This window comes from Vulpes vulpes, chromosome 4, assembly GCF_048418805.1.
Source record: "Vulpes vulpes isolate BD-2025 chromosome 4, VulVul3, whole genome shotgun sequence".
Taxonomy (NCBI): Eukaryota; Metazoa; Chordata; class Mammalia; order Carnivora; family Canidae; genus Vulpes; species Vulpes vulpes.
The window spans coordinates 13,547,560-13,560,230 of NC_132783.1; the positions used below are offsets into that span (position 1 = coordinate 13,547,560).

Sequence of the window (12,671 nt, forward strand, 5' to 3'; positions counted from 1 at the left end):
TTTATTTATTTATTTATTTATTTATTTATGAGAGAGCAAGAGTGCACATGATTGAGAAGAGCAGAGGGAGAGGGTCAAGTAGACTCCGCGCTAAGCTTGGAGCCCTACACTGGGCTCACTGCCCCAACTCAGAGATCATGACTTGAGCCAAAATCAAGAGCTGGACACAACCAAATGAGCCACAGGCACCCCCAAATAGTACTTCTTTATAGTGAATTTAGCTAGTATAGTTTGAAAATAGATATAACAAGAAAAAAAAAGAGATCCTGAAAAGCAATATAACTTTTCAAGAGTTTTTTTTTTTATTAAAAAAAATTATTTATTCATGAGAGACACAGAGACAGAGGCAGAGACATAGGCAGAGAGAAGCAGACTCAATGCAGAGACCCTGATGTGGGACTCGATCCCAGGACTGCCGGGATCATGCCCTAGGCCAAAGGCAGACATTCAGCCGCTGAGCCACCCAGTGTCCCAACTTTTGATAAAAAGTCATTGAAATCAACAATCATACATGAATTGAATCTGTATTTCAATGTTATTGCTCTAATGGATAAGAAAAGCTAAAATTATCACATTTATCTTTATTCTGGTAGGGATATTAATGATTCATCCAACATATTGCTCCTTTAGACACAACATTTCTTAGTTTGGTAATCATGTCCTTTCAAGTTTTAACTTAGCACCTTGATTTATACTTTCAATTGTTCTTGTATAAAATTCCAAGCTGTTAATTCGTTTAAAAGATCTCACAATCTGATTCTCAGAAATCTTTCCAAATCTTTTATTTTCCTCCCTTCTCCAAGAACTTTGTGTTTTATGCTATGCTGACGTGCTTTTACTTTTTAACATTTGACCTACTCAAATGTAAAAGCTATTTCTTTACCTTAAGTAACCTTAAGGCCTTTTGTTTTTCCTTTTATAGAGGAGACTCAGCTTAAATTTCACTTATTTGGGAAAGTATTCTCTGTCTCCTAGATCAGGTCAGTCATTAGGTTCCCTTGTTCTGGCTTCCACAGTACCCTGTATTTCCTTAATTACAATAGCTTGTGTTGTAACTGTTGGCTTCACTGTATGTCTTCTGAACTCTCAAGCTCCAAGCAGCAGGCATTGTTTATCTTCTTCATTCCTAACTCTTCAGCATATAACAAGCTCCCTGTAAGTATTTCTCGCATGGATGAGAGAATAAATAGATAAAACAAATTGCTGCAGTAAATAGGTTCTTTTAAAAGTATATCAAGCCTACCATTAAAAAATAGTTTTTTGATTGCAAAAATTATTTATTTGTATCTGTATCTGTCGCCCTGCAATGAGAATGAAAAGAAATCTGAGGCATAGATACAGAGAAAGTAATGCCTCCCAGCTAAGACAAGTGACTTGTGAAAAAGCATGTCTACATTATAAACATTGCTAATTTAATCCTTTAGCTTCAACTGAGAATTGGCATAGAAAAATTTTGAAAATATTACACTTTATAATCTAAAACCTACCCAGTATCACTCCTATAGAGAAGGTATTTTACAGAAAAGAGAGATGATTATGCAGCAAATTGGAGATTGGGGAGAACTTTTTCCATAGTTGTTGATTTGTTTAAGGATTGACTATGAGTTTTAAATTAGATTCTTAACTTGTTCCTTTAGAAGAATGTAGACGTTTGAAGCGGTATTAATTACAACTTTATTTTAGAGAGTTAACAGTATTTTTAGCCTTAGTGATCTCGTTTTATTAACACTGCACTTACAGCTAGTCTGTGCTATTTGTAAAAATTATCTAATTTTAAATGGTGACAAATATTGGCGTGAAAGCACTCAAATGATTTTTACAAGATGACTTAAGAGCTATGCATAATCAGCCTAAATCTGTATCAAATTAAGAAAAAAAAAAAAAAAAAAGGTCTCTTCCCTTATTTTAAAAAGCAAAAGAGCTCCACCTGGTGTCGAAGAAAACTACTGAACAATTTTTATTTGATGATTTAGAAATTTTCATTTTCTATAAATTGTAATTCATAATGCTTTTCTCAGTATCCTATTCTATTTATAGGAGTGCTAAATATTGTTTCCAAATTATGCAGAATTAACTTTTTTTGTGGAAAAAAAAACCCTAATGCATTTCTGATAAAAATGGGCCTTCCCTCTAATGTTTTATTTTTTATTTTTTAAAGATTTTATTTATTTATTCATGAGAAACACAAAAAGAGGCAAAGACACACGGAGAGGGAGAACCAGGCTCCCTGTGGGGAGCCCCATGTGGGACTTGATCCCAGATCCCGAGTTCACACCCAGAGCCAAAGGCAGATGCTCAACCACTGAGCCACCCAAGTACCCCTTCCCTCTAAAGTGTTAAAGAGTTTTAGAAAAGTTTCTCTTCCGTGCATGTCCTTCACAGTACCTGTGGTGGAACAGTAGCAAAGCTCCTCATGGATGGAGGGCTCCAGCTGCTGTGCTTTGAGATCCATCCACCCCTTGGTTTGTCCTAGGCCATACTTCCTATTGGCTGCTCCAGCCAAGGACTGAATACAGTAATACTGAGGCCCACCTCATCCGGGAACACAGGTGTGACTCCTTTGTTGGCCCACCTTGTTTCCAGGACGTCTCAGATGTGTCCATTCAACCATCTCTCAATCTTATTCTTGCAGATTAGGCTTGCATACAGTCTGAGAGCTCTCCCAGCTTTCCCCAGTTCCCTCCTTATTTCCTTGTACACAGGCATTTCCTTCTAATAAAATCCTTGTACTTTTCATTTATGCATTTTAAATAAAGATTGCATATAACTTAAGGGGTACAACATGATGATTTGATACATATATGCATGGTGACATGAATACCAGATTCTCAAGCTAATTAATATGTCACTTCCTCCTCCATTTGTGTGTGTGTATGATGAGTGCTGCTGAAATCTACTCTCTTAGCATATTTCCAGTGATCAATGCAGTATAATTAAGTATAATCATCTGCCCATATCTTAGATCTCTGGCTTATTCATCTTACACAACGACGACTTTTTACCGTTTGACCAATGTCTCCCTATTCCTTCAGACCCTGATAACCACTCTTCTACTGTCTGCTTCTATGAGCTCTACTTCAAAAAAATTATTGTTGAAGTATAATTGACATACGTTATATTAGTTTCAGGTATGCAACATATTGGTCAGACAATTCTATGATGAGTCAGCATTCAACATAGTAAGTATAGTCAGTCACCATCTGTCACCATACAATGCTATCACAATATTATAGACTATGTTTCCTCTACTATATTTATCTCTGTAACTTATCTATCTTATAACTGGAAGTTTGCACCTCTTAATCCCTTTTATCTATTTCACCAATCCTTCTACCCACCTCCCAACTAGCAACCACCAGTTCTCTGTATTTAAGAGTCTGGTTTTTTGTTTGTTCATTTGTTTTGTCTTTTATATTCCACATATACTTGAACTCATATAGTATTTGTCTTTTTTTGTCTTATTTCACTTAGCATAATACCCTCTAGGGCCATCTGTGTTGTTTTTGCAAATGGCAATGTATTATTCTTTTTTGTGGCTGAGTCATATTCCTGTGTGTGTTTTGTGTGTGTGTGTGTGTGTGTGTGTGTGTGTAGCGCATCTTCTTTGTTCATCTATTGAAAGATACTTTGGTTGCTTCCAAATAGATAGTGCTGTAATAAACATAGGAGGGCATATATCTTCCCAAATTAGTGTTTCTGTTTCCTTTGGGTAAAAATCCAGTAATGGAATTACTGGATCATATACTATTTCTATCTTTAATTTTTAAAAATAATAAATTATTTATGAGAGAGAGAGAGAGAGAGAGAGAGGAGAGAGAGAGAGAGAGAGAGAGAGAGAGAACAACCAGGGAGGGATAGAGAGGGAGGGAGAGGGAGAGAGAATCTCAAGCAAACTTCATGCTGAGTGGTGGGGCTAGATCAACATGGGGCTTGATCTCATGACCCAGAGATCATGACCTGAGCTGAAACTAAGAGTTGGACGTTTAATAAGCTAAGCCACCCAGGTACCCCTCTTTAATTTGGGGAGGAACTGTCATACTGTTTCTATAATGGTTGCACCAATTTACATTTCTACCAATAGAGAAAGAGCGTTCCCTTTTCTCTACATCCTGGCCAACTCCTGTTGTTTCTCATGTTGTTGATTTTAGCCATTCTGACAGATGTGAAGTGGTGTCTCACTGTGGTTTTGATTTGCATTTCCCTGATGCCAAGTGATGTTGAGCATCTTTTCATGTGTCTATTGGCCATCTGTATGTCTGCTTTGGACAAATGTCTATTCAGGGGGCACCTGGATGGCTCATATGGTTAAGCATCTGCCTTCAGCTCAGGTCATGAGCCCAGTATCCTGGGATCAAGATCCTCGTCAGGCTCTCAGCTCAGTGAGGAGTCTGTTTCTCCTTCTCCCCACTGCTCGTGCTCTCTCTTTTGCTCTCTCTCTCTCAAATAAATAAATAAATAAATAAATAAATAAATATTTTAAAAAATGTCTATTCAGGTCTCTGCCCATTTTTAAATCAGATTATTTGGGGTTTTTTTGGTGTTGAATTATGTAAATTCTGTATATATTTTAGATGTTAACCCCTTATTGGATATATGATTTGCAAATATCTTTTCCCATTTAGTAGGTTGTCTTTTGGTTTTGTTGACGGTTTCTTTTGCTGTGCAGAAGCTTTTTATTTTGGTGTAGTCCCAATAGTTTATTTTTGCTTTTGTTTCTATTGCCTATGGAGACATATCTAGAATATATTGTTTAAGGTCGATGTCTAAGAAATTACTGCCTATGTTTTCTTTTAGGATTTTGTGGTTTCACATATCACATTTAAGCCTTTGACCCATTTTGAGGTGTGTGTGTGTGTGTGTGTGTGTGTGTGTGTATGGTATAAGAAAACAGTCTAGTTTCATTGTTTTGCTGTAGTTGTCTATTTTCCCGGCACCGTTTATTGAAGAGACTGTCTTTCCCAATTGTTTACCAAGTCCTGTCTCCTTTATTGTGGATTAATTGACCATATACCTGTGGGTTTATTTCTAGACTGTTCTATTGATCTATGTGTCTGCATTTGTGCCAGTATCATACTCTTTTGATTGTTATTACAGCTTTGTGGTATAGCTTGAAATCTGGGGTTGTGATACCTCCAGCTTTCTTCTTTCTCAATATTGCTTTGGCTATTTGAGGTCTTTTGTACTTCTATACAAATTTTAGGATTATTTGTTTTTGTTCTGTGAAAAATGCTATTGGTATTTGATAGGGATTGCATTGAATCTGTATATTTCTTTGGGTAGTATGGTCATTTAAACAATATTAATTTTTTGAATCCATAATATATCATTCCACTTGTTTGTAGTATCTTCAGTTACTTTCATCAATGTCAATACTTTCATGTTAAATCCTGTCTTGGTACTTGCTTCTTAGAGATCCTAGCTACTATGATACCACTCCTGGAAGTTTTATGGAAAATGTGGAAGTGGAGACATGTCTACTAATATCTAATATTACTTCTAATATTAATAATATTTATTATGGAATATTCTAGTGTCTGGATTGCCTAAATTTTGGTTCTTATGTATTAAATTAGATTTTGACATCTTAAACTCAGGTCTGAGTCTCTCCTTGCTTGGCTAACTAGTGTATGTGTGGAAAAGGGCATGTGTCTTTTGAGCCGGCTAGGCTTTGAAGCTCCATGGCCACATGATGGATTTCTAAGTTAGCCAACAATCTTATTGTTTGTATCAGTCAAAAGGGCATTTGGGCAAGAATGAGTATGAATCCAGACAAATCCAATACTTCCTCTAGAAAAATGCCTTCAAGGATTTTTTTTTAAATGTACAGAGGGAAGGACTTGAACATCATTTTTGTACCCACATGATCAATTATATTCAGTATTGCATTTCAATATTAAGTGCTGGCAATGATTCAAAAGCAGATTCAGATGTATTTGACTTTATCATTGAAATGGGGCATACACTACTGAAATATTCTAGGGAATAATCAATGTTACAGAGTGAAAAACACTTTGCAGTTCTTGACAGAAAGGCACTTGAGCACCAGTAACTTACAACTCCTGGAAACTGCCCAGGGGTCTTGTGTCATGGCTATGTTCTTGGTTTACTTTCGACTCTCTGATAATAAGTATTACTGATAGTAAGTATAGTGATAATATCACTAAAAGGTAATACAACTCTAGGAAAATAAAACTTCACGCTACTTTGTAGTGTGGTTTAATGGAAAGAACCATAGCCTGAGAGATAGAGTATCTGCATTCGAGTTGGCTTTGCTACATGATGACTCTTAAGACCTTGGGTGAGCCACTTACCTTCTTTTGACCTCTGTTTCCTTATCTTTAAGATGGTGGTACAAATCTTTAACTCACACAGTCATTAGACTTGAAATAATTCTCACAGAAATATTTGATAAACTAAAGCACCACACTAAAGTTATATTATTGCTTAATTGTATTTCTTTTTAAAAAATATTTTATTTTTTAAGTAATATCTACATTCAACATGGGGCTCAAACTCACAACTGAGAGATCAAGAGTTCACATCTCTAGTGACTGAGCCAGCCAGGAACCCCTATTTCATTGTATTTTAATGGGATTATCTTTTAAAAAAATATTTTATTTATTTATTTGAAACAGAGACAGATAGAGTGAGAGAGAGAGAGAGAACGAGCAGAGGAAGAGGGAGAGGCAGGCTCCCCACTAAGCAGGGAGCCCAACATGGGGCTCAATCCCAGGACCCCAGGGTCATGACCCTAGCCAAAGACAGATACTTAACTGACTGAGCCACTCAGGCACCCCAATTTCTAATGAAATTATATGCTAAAGAAGTCATGTAGGTATTCTGACCTTTTACGGGAGGTATGGATTTGGGGACTAATTACATGTATATTGCTGTTTTAAGAATGATTCCTAATGACTTTAGTTTGGAGTTAGTTAGAAAGACATTACAAGAAAGTCGGGGTATGTGTCTCAGGTGTGTCAGCTGCCCCATATCTGAAAAAAATCTGAATAGCTCTGATTTCTATCACTCTTGTGTATACATTATAATAATATCTATTATCTACTCAAGACAACATTTAACTAAATGTCTTGCTACTCCATTTTTTATGAAATTTAAAGCATTATACACATTCAGATTAAATTGTTTATGAGTTTGCTTTTTAAGTAGTTATGAAAATAACATTTACATATTCAATTTATCTTATCAAAACTGATATTCTAACAAGAAACACTAGAGGGCATTCATTGCTCTGTTCAAAGACATTTGTATACTTTAGTTTTATACTTTCAATGCAATTTGTTCATATGGTTGAGAAATAAAACATGAAAAATTTCATATTCTAAAATATTCAGCATAGGGAAAATTCATAGTAATTACTATCAGGGCAATTTAAGAATAATATATGTTAGAAAATGTAAAAATGTTGGTTAACAGATTTGTGTTTTAACATAGTTTAGATGTATATAAAATTAGCAAATCTAGGGGTTTACAAAAAAGTCAGTGTATCACTGAATACTAAACAAACAAATGTAAAAATAAAAAATAGATAGGTGGGCAACAGGGCACAAGGATACCCGATATATACTGAGGTTATAATGGAAACAAATCCTTAAATAACTTTTAATGTGACAATCTCTGTTGAAATCTATCAACAAATAATACAAAATATCAAGTTTTCAGATTTTCTAGCATAGAAAAACAAATTTAACATAACATTAGATTTACCTTTATTTAAAATGCACATGGACTTTGAAAATATAAAAATAAATTATGGCATAGAAGTAACATTAATGAGTTAAGTGAATGTATGCATTCCTAAATTGCCATTTTATTATAAAGTATCACTGAAGTTGCTCCACTTTTATTTCCATTCTAAATCTTTATTATTATACTTTTCTATTCTTTGACACCTTATGCCATTAACTTGTTCATTTATGAGTACAACTATTTGGCACATTCTATATTCACAAGTATTGTGCTGGGTATTATAATTCTCAAAATAGTGTGTGTATGCCACACCAAATTTGATCAATATTTTGAGACTAAGTACAAATCCTCAAAAACTTTTGCTATGAGATAACTTTAAAAAGCAGTGATTTCTTTTAGCCTTAATTTCTTTTGGACTGGTCATATGGCTAAATATTTATTTTCTTGATTTTAGACCACAATATGTAAAGTCATACTAAATTTTATATACAGGTAACTTTATAAAACTATATGGCTTAACAAAAATCCAAGGAAACAAAATTTTCACAGCACTACACTATTATCCATAATTTTTATATTTATATGTGAAAATTTTTAAAATTCAAGTATCATAAACATGAATTTTTTTTTTTTTTAGTTTCAGAGGTAGAGTTTAGTGATTCATCAGTTGCATATAACACCTAGTGCTCATCATATCAAGTGCCCTCCTTAATGCCTATCACCCAATTACCTCATTCCCCCACCAACCTCCCCTCCAGCTCAAATGAAATCAGAGAGGGAGACAAATGATAAATACGAATCTTAACAAGTTTCACTCTTGCCTTTAGAAATTCATTTTTCAGATCAAAGAAGGGTCAAAGAAAGTTAAATACATTGAAATAATATGTAGAAAGTCCTTTTAAAAGTAAAAAGTGCTGGGGCACCTGGGTTGTACAGTCAGTTAAGCATCTGACTCTTGGTTTTGGCTCAGGTCATGATCTCAGGGTCCTGAGATCATGTGTTGCATCATTGGGCTCCACATGCTCTGTGCAGAGTCTGCTTCAGATTCTCTCCCTCTCCCTCTACCCAATCCTGTTTGCAGAAATACACCCTCTCTACAATAAATAAATATTAAGAAAGGTATAAAGTACTGTTTATTACTGCAAAAAGTTGTTACTTTGGGGTTTGAATTCTGATTTTGATATTTATCAGCTCAGTGTTTTTATCTGTAAAAAATAGGGATGACAACTCATTTTATGACTTCTTCCCTCCCTTTTTGCTTCACTACTTTCCTAAGAAATGACAATCTAATTGATTGATAGTTTCTAGGTAGGTCAGAAGGCTGAAGAGCAAGGGAAAGATGAAGAGCAAAGGAAAATTATGTCAAATAAGGGAAAAGTATAGAGACTTATAGAATTGTAGAAAAATGGAAGTTTCAATTGTCTTGTAACACTACCAACCTAAAAGATGAGAAAAAAATGATGAAGGAATATTTCCATCTTGTAAGTCACTAATCTTATAATATCTTGGTTTTCAAATTTCTCTGTGTGGGTTATCTGTTTTATGGATTATTTCAACATGCTTTGGAACTACCACTGATTTCTTCTAATAAGCACCATTTCTGGTCTGTCTCCTATATTATAAATTGGTGTGAGATTAGGAAATGCAATAATAGATTAATTTAAACATAATTGGAAAAGTAATTTAGTTAACATTGCAAAGAAAGAAATATGCTTTTTGGATTATTCATTGTTACTTTTTTCTTTCTGCATTAAGTTACTCTCTTTATGTAGATAATTAGGAAGTTTAATAAATTTACCCTCCTGGGTAAATTTATGTATGAGAGGATTTATGTATGAGAGAGTAAAGCATTCACTGTTTTTATAATGAAGGGCTCTGTTTTAGGATCAGTGTTTTTGTTCAAATATTGTAGAAGTGCCTGGTGTGGGAGGGGTGTGAGATGTATTCTGGGAAGTAGCTGGTGGTGACATAAGAATCCAAAAGAGCATGTTCAGTTTTAAAAAATCATACTTAATTGTATAATTACTTTGATGTGTTCTTTTATTTTTAACTTGTTTTAATCACCCAGTGCTCATCAAGACAAGTGCACTTCTTAATCCCCATCACCTATTTCACCCATCCCTCCACCCATCTCCCCTCTGTTAACCATCAGTTTGTTCTCTATAGTTGAGTCTGTTTCTTGGTTTCTCTCTCTCTTTGTCCCCCTTCAGTCATTTGTTCCATTTCTTAAATTCTACATATGAGTGATATCATATGGTATTTGTCTTTCTCTGACTGATGTATTTCACTTAGCATTATATTCTCTAGCTTCATCCACATCATTGCAAATGGCAAGATTTCATCCTTTTTATGGCTGAATAACATTACAAGGTATGTATGTTCCATGTCTTCTTTATCCATTCATCAACCAATGGACACTGGGGGGCTTCTATAATTTGGCTTTTGTAGGTAATGCTGCTATAAACATAGGGATACATGTATCCCTTTGAAATAGTATTTTTGTATTCTTTGGGTAAATACCCAATAGTGTGATGCTGGGTCATAGGGTTCTATTTTTAAGAACCTCCACACTCTTTCCCAGAGTGGCTGTACCAGCTTGCGTTCTCACCAACAGTGCTAGAGGGTTTCCTTTTCTCCACAACCTCGCCAATATTTGTTGTTTCCTATCTTGTTAATTTTAACCATTCTGACAGGTGTGAGGTGGTATCTCATTGTAGTTTTGATTTGCATTTACCTGATGGTGAGTGATGTTGAGCATCTTTTTATGTGTCTGTTGGCCATCTGTATATCTTCTTTGATGAAATATATATTCATAGCTTTTGCTCATTTTTTAGCGAATTATTTGGTTTTTGGGTGTTGAATTTTTAAGTTCTTTATATATTTTGGATTTTAACACTTTATCAGATATGTCATTTGCAAGTATCTTCTCCTATTCCAAAGGTTGTCTTTTAGTTTTGTTGATGGTTTCCTTTGCTGTGTAGATTTTTACTGTGATGTAATACCAATAGTGAACTAAAAGCAAAAGTGAACTATTGCTTTTGCTTCCCTTTCTTCAGGGGACCTATCTAGAAAAAAATTGCTATGGGCGATGTCAGAGAAATTACTGTCTGTGTGCCCTTCTAAGATTTTTAAGGTTTCAGATCTCACATTTAGATCTTTCATCCATTTTGAATTTATTTTTGTTTATGGTGTAAGAAAGTAGTCCAGTTCCATTCTTCTGCATGTTGTTGTCAAGTTTTCTCAACACCATTTGTTGAAAAGACTATCATTTTCCCATTGGATATTCTTTCCTGCTTTGTTGAAGATTAGTTGACCATATCATTGTGGATTTATTTCTGGATTTTCTATTCTGTTCTATTGATATAGGTGTCTATTTTTGTGCCAATACCATACTATTTTAATTACTACAGTTTTATCATATAACTTGAAGTCCAGAATTGTGATGTCTTCAGCTTTGCTTTTCTTTTTCAAGATTGCTTTGGCTATTCAGAGTCTTTTGTGGTTCCATAGAAATTTTAGGATTGTTTGTTCTAGCTCTATGAAAAATGCTGTTGGTATTTTTGATAGGGATGGTATTGAACATCTAGATTGCTTTGGGTATTATAAACATTTTAAGAATATTTGTCTTCTAACCCATGAGCATGGAATGTCTTCCCATTTCTTTGTGTCATCGTCAGTTTCTTTCATCTGTGTTTTATAATTTTCAGGGTATTGGTCTTTTGTCTCTTTGGTTAGGTTTATTCCCAAGTATCTTATTATTTTTGGTGTAGTTTTATTTATTTATTTATTTATTTATTTATTTATTTATTTATTTTAATTTTAAAATTTTTATTTATTTATTCATGACAGAGAGAGAGAGAGAGAGAGAGCACGAGAGGCAGAGACATAGACAGAGGGAGCAGCAGGCTCCATGCAGGGAGCTGGATGTGGGACTCCATCTAGGGACCCCAGGATCCCACCCAGGGCTGAAGGTGGCGCTAAACCACTGAGCCACCCAGGCTGCCCTTTGGTGTAGTTTTAAACGGGATTTTAAAAAAAATTATTTCTGCTACTTCATTTTTGGCGTATAGAAATACAAGAAATTTCTCTATGCTGATTTTGTTTCCTATGAATTTACTGAATTTGTTTATCAGTTCTACTTTATGTATTCATTTTTTATACTTAGATGTTTATTTAAACATCTGATCCACCAACTTTGCATTTTCCACCAACCCAGTGTGCAGAAACCTTTACAGGCTTCACAGTCTTTTGCTTAGCCTTCAAGGGAAACTCTGAAGCAGCCATTGCTGTCTTTTTTGATGTTTGCTTAGCCTCTTTGGGTTCCTTGGCAATCCTGATGGTTCTTGTTGAGCCTTTCTAACTTCAGCCTTCTGATTCCTCTTAGCCATTCTATCAGCAAGAGATGGCACCAGTGATTGTCTTTTGGAATTTGACTGTGTACCAGGTTCTTGTCTTTTGAATTTCTTCGGACTGTCCCTTTTTGTGCTTTCTTCTGTAGAGGATAGTCCAGTTTATCTGTTGAGGATTCCTCTGCAAAAGGAATGATAACTGGCATTTTGCATTAAGAAATTGGAAAACTTTCCTGTCGGTCTTGGCATTGGGTTTCCCATGTCTAGGGTCGATCTTGTACTCACTGAAACTGCACAGCTCCACCTTCATGGCTATGGCAGCCAGGAAGAAGGAAAGATGGTGAAGAACTACATTGATATGTTCTTCATCATTACTTTACATTGAAATTTCAAGTAATCTAGTATTTTTAGGTTTATCAGAAAGGGGCAATAGATTTAAAAGAAGGTTGAGAAACAAATTGTAGACAGCTTTTCTTAGCGCAATATGATCTTTTGTTTTGCAAATGAAAGCACTGCAGGATTCTTGGGCATACAGTATACAATTTAATCTTGTAAGTTTTTATTTATTCACAGGAGGTGGGGAGGAGTACTATATCTACTTTGGAAATGAGGTGT

At 34.9% G+C, this 12,671-nt stretch overlaps 1 pseudogene; it reads right to left on the reverse strand.

Moving 5' to 3' along the window:
• Positions 1–11,880: 11,880 nt before the first annotated feature.
• LOC112931627 (large ribosomal subunit protein eL24-like) lies at positions 11,881–12,366 on the reverse strand (annotated as a pseudogene).
• Between the last annotated feature and the right edge of the window lie 305 nt (positions 12,367–12,671).